Genomic DNA, 8,117 nt, shown 5'->3' on the forward strand with positions numbered 1-8,117 from the left:
GAGCTGCTCGATACCAGCAAGCTTTGCGCCGCTACCATAGCCGTGAAGTTAATGCCAAAAGTTTCGAGGAAGGCGACCTTGTTCTTCGGCGCATTCCGTCCGCCAAGAATTCCAACAAGTTGACGCCAAAGTGGGAAGGCCCTTATCGGGTGAAACGAGTCACTAGGCCTGGCGCTGTCCGCCCTGAGACCGAAGATGGCATTCCAGTGAGCAACTCCTGGAACATTGAGCATCTTCGTAAGTTTTACCCGTAGGGCGCGGTTGCCGGAACCCGTTCCGGCAACCACCTTTTGTACAAGTCTTGCCGATGTTGCATGTAATCCTTTGTACAAAGCCGGGCCCAGATCCCGTGCATAAGTAAAACTCATGTGCTCCGCACATCTTGTCAATATCATGCTATCTACTTTATTTTTGCATGCGTTATCTGACACTTTATGCAGCAACTACCCCCGGTAAGCAATAACGAGCCCTAAGGCTCCATATCTTTATTTTCTCTTCTTTCTCTTTCTCAAAGGAAAGGAAGGTTCCCTCGCCCACAAGTTTGCCGGGGGGGGGGGAGGAGAAGATAATGGTGTGGACCAGGCATCGTTCAAGGAAGTTTCTCCTTATCGGAAAGCAAGCGACAGAAAAGCTAAGTTGCCAAAGTTTGAGCAATCAGTTTTTATTTTTAAGTTATTTTCCTCGAACGACCGTGCTTTGTATGGAAAACCTATGTGCGGAGGAACCAACTCGTAGCTAGTTGCGCCCTTACTTTGTTTTGAGTCTGCTCAACAATTTAAGTGAGCTGCGACTAGTTGCGACAAGGTTTCTTGTTGGTAGCGGCACCGCCAGCAGGTTGCTGATGTCCCGCACTCAGCGCTCGCGGCTAAGGTGCCTGTGCCGGCAAGTTCCCTAAAAGCGTAGGGCAGAAACATACAAAGGAAGGAATCAAGTAAAGGAAATAACATAGCAAATCTCTACCCAAAATAGAGTTATATTACAAGATAGCTTGTCGCAGCTCTAACAGATTGTTCTCATGACATGACTAGCAGCGACAAGGAGAAAGAGAAAACGGGCGGCCTAATCTACGCGATCGCCCTCAACCCTCTTGATTCCGCTCACCTTGTCAACAATGGGTGCGACAAGGGCCTTGAGCGCTTCTAGATCAGCATCCGGCAGCAAGGACTTGAGGACGTTGGTGAAGTTGAGGCTGGGTTGCGGAAGGCCACCTTCATCAGCACCTTCTAGAGAGCTCCTGCGCAGATCTTGCGCGACTCGTCGGTCAACTGCTTTGGGATCTTCTCCCGGAGTCGCTGGAGGGCCGTCGCCACGCCTTTGAAGAACAAGCTGAGCTTGGCGCTGGGTTGGAGGTGCTCGTCGGAGGAGTACCCGAGATCCTCCATCCCCAGCTGCGCCAGGTCCCCGTCGATGGCGGCGGCAAGATCCACAAGACCCTCAGTCCAGTGCTCCACAGTCTCCCTGAAGGCGTCGTGGGCGGCAGCAGCATTCGCCAGCAGCGCCTCGTCGGCCTTGATCTTCTTCGACAAGGCCACCTCCCGCTCCCTGGCGCCGTCTAGCGTCTGAGTCAAAGTGGCCAGCTTCAACTCGAGAGCATTAGAATCCTTGGCGGCATCAGCATTCGCCAGTAGCGGGGCATTAGAATCCTTGGCGGCGCTGAGCTCCTTGCTTCTCTCAGCGAGAAGACCCTGCAGCTCGCCATGAGCGGCGGCGTCCTTCTCGCGCTCACGCTTGAGAACGGCAAGCTCCTCGCCGCTCGCCCGGAGATCAGCCTCCAGCTGCGCTACCTTCGTTTCCAGCTCCTTCTTGGCGGCCTCGGCAGCTTCGGTAGCATCCCTTGCTTACTTGAGAACCCCGCCAATTGCTTGCTCACGCGCGGCAAGATCCTCCTCGTGGCTGTCAAGGTTGACCTTGCGCTGCGCCAACTCTCCTTCCTGCGCAAATAGATTTTTAGTGACAAGCCGCTGTTGCTCTTCAACCTCAGCCTTCGCGAGGAGAAAAGCTTTCCGCTCCTCGGCGACTTGTTCCCGCTCCTCCGGCAGGGATCGGAGAGTTTCTTGCCTGAGACCCCGGAGCTCATCAGCACGCTTCTCAATATCCACTCCCGCCCTCGTGACAAGTGCTTCTCGGGACGCCAGCTTGGCTTGTCGGGCGCGGTAAAGCGACGGCAGCTTCCGCAGTAGCCGCTCCTCCTCAGACTCGTCGCTGCTGCTGCTTGGCGCGTTGACCAGCATCAACCCAGCGGAGGCGAGCACTTCTCCGTCCAAAATTTCTCCTTCGACCGGCGCCCTGGAGCTTGACGCCCAGGGGAGCTTGATGAAGATACTGTCGCCGGCCTTCAAGTAGGCGTCGGGCTGGGGCTGTTCGGAGCCTGGCGCGGCAGCATCGGCGGAGGGATCGGCGGTTGACGCAGCGCCTGGCACTCCTGCGGCCTCGGGGCCGTCAGTGCGATCGCCGAATCCCTCGCCAGCTTCTGCGGTGGCAGCCTTGGCGGCCTCTTCGCCGGCGGGATCATCAGCGCCGGCCTCTTCTTCGGTGGCGGCAGCGTCGTCGTTGCTGCCGCGCGCGTTCTCCTCGCCGGCGGCCTCGGTTTCCATCGGCTCCGTGGCAGGTGGATCTGGCGACCGAAGAGGGGAGAAAGGTCAAGAAAATATTCAAAAAGAAAATCAGAAGAAGAAGAATCCAAGGGGAGTTTTCAAGCAAGAGGATTACCTGGATCTGCAGTCGAGGTCTCAACCACTGGAGGATCGCCAGTGCTGTCCCTTGCCGGAGAACTGCCCCTTGCCGGAGAATTCTCCCTTGCCGGAGCACGCTCCCTTGCCGGGGAATCCTCCCTTGGCGGTGTAGTCGAGGCAGATGGCACCTCGGGAGCGGCTTCCAGGCTCTCCTGGTGAGGCTGCTCTGCTCCTGCACGAACCAACACTCAGATATCAGCAAAGGAAGAGCACCCACGCGCGCCTGAAAGTAGGAAGTAAACTATGTACTTACGTGGAGGGCTGTGCTAGGGGCTGCTTTGCGAAATGGTTGCCGGGTCCGACAAGGTGGTCTCGGACATGTCCTCTGCCATCGTGGTGGGGTCGTCCTCGATGACAATCACCGGGGCCTTGGCTCTCTTTGCCGCTCTCTGGGCCAGAGTCCTGAAAAGGAATGGGTTCAGGGTAAAGCAAGTCAGATATGAGACAAGACAGCAAGAATTGAAGAACTACAAGCACAGCAAGAAATCTTACTCTTCTTCTTCCTCGTCGGAGCTGAGCGCGGAGAGATCGAAGTCCGGCTCGCCTCCAGTGTGACGAGGCGGAGGAGTAGGCTCCCTTGTCTACTTGACAGGAGCAGTAGCGGTGGACCGGGAAGAACTAGCTCCGGTTGCCGCAGCGGCGTGAGGCGCTCCCGCGGCAACAGTGCTTGCCGCGGTAGAGCGTGTCGCGCGGCTCGGCGGCTGTTGACCCGTCTGCCACCCCGCTACGTCCGAGGCCTTGCGGAGACGCCTTCTTGGCGGGGCTGGGGGCTCCGCCTACGGCAAGCTGTCCGAAGCTTTGGGTCCGACAGGGTCTCCCTCGCTGGGCTCGCTCGGCTCAGCTTCAGGCCCGGCAAGCTCTTCCTCGCCGACGAACTCCTCTCGCTCAGCAAGGCTTGCCGCCTCTGCTGCCTCTGCCTCCTCCACGGTGAATCCAAACACGCCCGCGGCAGCGGCTGCTGCCGCCTCTTCCAGCCTGGTGGCGATGCGCTGCATCTCATCATCGGTGGTGTCGCGGGTGAGGCTCTTCTTCTCATCAGCACGGACCGGCACTTCTACCAGGCCGTCAAAGAAATCCCACACGACGTCGTTTGCAGGCTCTTGCCAAGTCGGGACGATTCCGTGCGAGTCGCACAGCGGCATCATTGCGCAGATGCGGTCAAGCGAAGAATTGTTGCACAGCGGAATGACATCCCGCGGCAACATGAATGGATGTTGAGGATCGCGCTTGAATAGCTCCAGGAGCATCGCATCCAGCTCCAGGACGGTGAAGTTGAAGTTGAGGCCCGGGCGCAGCCTCATGATATCCGCTGAGTTCTGGAACTCCCAGGCTGGTCTCCTCCTCTCCTGCAGGGGGGCGATGCGGCGGCGAAGAAAATCTGCGCCAACTGCACCTACAGTGAGCCCGGCAAGCCTGAGGCGAAGGATGCGGGTGACGGCAATCTTCAGCCTATCGTCTTCTGGGGCCACGTTGCTCCAATCGTTGCCGTGCACTACTGGGGCTTGGCGCAGGGCGGTAAATGGTTGCGGGTTCTCCTCTACAATCCAGCACCACTCTGCTCTCCATTCTTCCCATTTGCTGCGGAGCTCTCCCTCCAGATAAGCATCCTTCTTGCCAGTTCTCGAGATCCAAGCGATTCTGCCGGCAAGGGGCTCTCCTCTCTCGACTCGGGGCATAAAGAAGTGGCGGAAGAGGGCTACGTTTGGATGGACTCCGACAAAGTTTTCGCACAGATGTGCGAAAACTGCCATGGTCAGGACAGCATTGGGGGTGAAGTCAAGGAGGCGGACCCCGTAGGTGTTCATGATGTCACAGAAAAATTTAGAGTAGGGCGGGCAGAGCCCGCAGTAGAAGAACAGCGCAAAGAAGGGATACCCGTTCGGAGCCAGTCTCGAAGCGGTAGCCGGGAGTACCTTCATGCGCGATGCGCTCGCGTCTCCATCGACCAGAAAAGGTAGTAGTACTCCCTCAGCTCCTTTGCATCAAGCTGAGGGGGGAAGATGGCCCGCTCCTTTCGCAGCACCGCGAGCCGCTGCGCCTCGGCCGACTTCACGCCCTTCCCCTTGTCGGTTTTCGGAGCCATGGCGGAGGTGGCGGGGGAGATCGACGGCATTGGCGGCGCCGGTGGCGATGGGGGGCGGAGCGCTGCTCTCTTTCGGCTTTGAGAAGAAGGGGGGAGCGGCGGAGATTTTCGAGAATGGAGTAACAATCGGCGAAGTGGGAAAACTGCCCCTATTTCCCCTGCTTATAAAGAGGGAGGGGGCGGACGTTTCGCCCTTCTGAATAAAGAAACCACCCACGATCTCTCCCACGATGCCGCATTCAACGCGTGCCGTTCAGGGAGGGCGCGGTGGATACGGAGTAAGATACGGCGTGACCCAGGCCGCACGTGCCCGTGCCCTGCTTTGGGCCTGGCCCAACAGCGCTCGGCACCGTGTGTGGCCCAGGCCCGGGGGCTCCTGTCAGTGTACTAGAGTAGGGGTACCCTAGTATCCCGAACTCGTGCACGGGCAGTTGCAGCACCCCGCGGCAAGGCTTGCCGGGTGACCGCCAAGGTCCTCCGTGGTTCCCTTGGAGCCACTCAAGAACAAAGTATTCAAGCCAAGGAGACAAGGCCCCGGCAAGAGGATCTTGCCGGGAAGGCCAACCAAGGCATTTCGAGGAACTTGCCGCGACGCGCCACGCGTCCCGGCAAGACCCGGTGAGCGACAAGCTTCCGGACGCGACAAGACAACGGCCGCGGCAAGGCGCTTGCCGCGGCAGGTTACCACTCTACACCCATGCTCCAGCGCATCCACCAACGTGTCGCCCTGGGGCCTTCCCAGGCGCACGTGGTAGGAGGCTGAGCAGCCAGCGGTGCGAGGTGGCAAGCGACGCTGACAAGATTACCATCATGGTGAACGATTGCGTCCCTGACGGTCCTTTTCTGCACTGTTTGGGCGACACAGACGGGCATTTAATGCCTTTGTCCCCTGCTGTCAGGGTTAGGTAGGATGCACTGTGCAGGTAGTTGTACCAACCGCAACTCCTTTTCCATTTTTACCCTCGTCTATGTTGCCACCTGTCGGTGACCCCTTGAGCGTATAAAAGGAGGCCCATGCGCAACGTAGAGGGGGTTCGAACCCAGAAAATCACACACGCTCGGTCTCGTTAGCAGCTAGAGTGTACTGTAGCACTCAGCGCTCTTGAGCAAGAACACAATACAATCAGACAAGCAGTAGTAGGAGTATTGTCTCTCCGGAGAGCTCCGAAGCTGGGTAAACTGCTCGTGTGCTTCGCCTCGATCCGCTCTTCGTGCGATCTCTGCCCCCCGCCGAACCGAAAGGGGCTCGGTCCGCCGGCCCCATAGGTGTTCGTGGATCAGCTTCCCCGACACAGGACTTTTGGAGTTGTGCAGAATAGGTCTCTAATATTTGCTCCTTTTCCATCCCAGAATTCCAGCTGCCGGCATTCTCCCTCTTCATGTAAACCTTGTAAAATAAGAGGGAATAGGCATATGTATTGTGACATAACATGTAATAACATCCCATAATGCAATAAATATCAATATAAAAGAATGATGCAAAATGGACGTATCAGGGGTTTGCTTGCCTAAAGATGAGAAGAACATCACTGCTCTTCAAAAGGATACCCAGTCACGCTTTCAGAAACAGTTCCTATCATAAGGACCAAAACAACGAAAGAAGGCAATTCAAAACATTACAAATTCCACAAGCAAGATAAATGACATGACATGTTAACATGTTGCTGGTTTGAGCTAATGCAACTACCCACAACTTAACTGAAGTTTATTTGATCAATATAGATCGAACTCAAACTCCACATATTAAGTATTTTAATGCATTTAATAGAATTCCCATATCCAGCAACTTTAAGTTCTTCAAATATGCATGAAAATGCTACCAACAGATTGTTCATATTTTCTAATAATTTTTCATATATAAATTATTTCATTTGGAGTAACGGTTGAATTTATATGATTTTCTGAAGTTTAGTCAATTTTCTAGAAATAAATAAATCATCTAGACTTATTTAAAATCCAGAGTCTATTATGACATCAACACTACGTCATCCGTTTGTCAGCAGGTCAATCGGATCAACCAGGTCAAACCTGACCAGTGGGGCACACTGGTCAGTAACCCATCTCACTAACAGCATAATTAGTGTTAACTTTTGTCCTAATGAAAAACTATCAGCAGGCTAGACCCGTACGTTAGTGACCCAAGGGTCAACTAGTTAGTGCTAATCTGGTGGATAGCCTAATAAGCTAACGCCATGTCAACTCGCTATAGTTTGTTCGTCGGCGATGAAAACCGTGGCAGACGCTCGCCGAAAATACTGCTCCGGTAGCGGTTCAACGCGCTAAGGGTGCCAGGTTGTAGCCCTTCCTCCCACGCATCCAACAGAGGCTGCAGCAGGTCACGGGGTCACCAGAATCGACATTGGCGACGAGCCAAATTACGACTATGACTCGAGCTTGAACACGGCGAGGCTGTAGGGTGCGAGGAAGTCAGTGGAGGGGCTTTGAGGCACGCTGAGTACTCCAGGAGAACGACAAAGTGACGTGTTTGAACGGAGGAGCTCAAGAGCGTCGAGCTCATCAGTCGTCATGATGGACGGAGCTCGGGTGGTTGTGGGGTGGCGGCTAGAGGAGGAATGCGAGAGTGGGAGGTGATGGAAAACGCTCACGGGCTCATAACGGACTCGACGACGTCGTCGGTGAGGTCGGGGAGGTGTTGACTCTAGCGAATCGACATCGGCGCTCTCCAATGCCCGTCAGTGAAGAAGATGATGAAGGTGACATTTGCGGTGCCTCCCGCTCGTGTGGTTCAGTAAATAGGTCCACAACATCTTGGCGGGGAGATTGGACAGACTAGGGGGGCGAGGGGCGGATGGTGGCTGCGAGGACATCGAGTGGCAGCCATTGCTGCTCTTAGATGAACTTGGGGACGAGCAATGGCTGGGAGAAGTCAGAAGAGTGGCCAGGGAAGGAGGGGAGGACCGAAGGGCTCTAGGGTATCTCCAAGCATGGGATCAAGAAGAAGGATGGGCCTCAGGAGGTGGTCGTGGCTACGCATGCGTCAGCATACACCTGCTGCTACTGGCGGGAGGAAGAAGACGCGGTGCGGGTAGGTGGGCTGGGCCAGGCTGCAGGGATTGACCTGGTAAGTTTTTCTCTATTTTTTTAATTTTGTTTTCTGTTTTATTTAATTCTTTTGCCATTGTTTTGAATTCAAACAATGCCAAAATCCTTTGAATATCTCTATGTTGCTTCAAGGACCTTTCCCAAAGGCACATACATTATTTTAGAAGCATTTGAAGATATATTCTAGTTTTGTCAATATAACTAAAAATTCAAATATAGTATGATTTAAATTCAATGAC

The sequence above is a fragment of the Triticum dicoccoides genome, chromosome 2B (assembly GCF_002162155.2).
Source record: "Triticum dicoccoides isolate Atlit2015 ecotype Zavitan chromosome 2B, WEW_v2.0, whole genome shotgun sequence".
NCBI classification, from domain to species: domain Eukaryota; kingdom Viridiplantae; phylum Streptophyta; class Magnoliopsida; order Poales; family Poaceae; genus Triticum; species Triticum dicoccoides.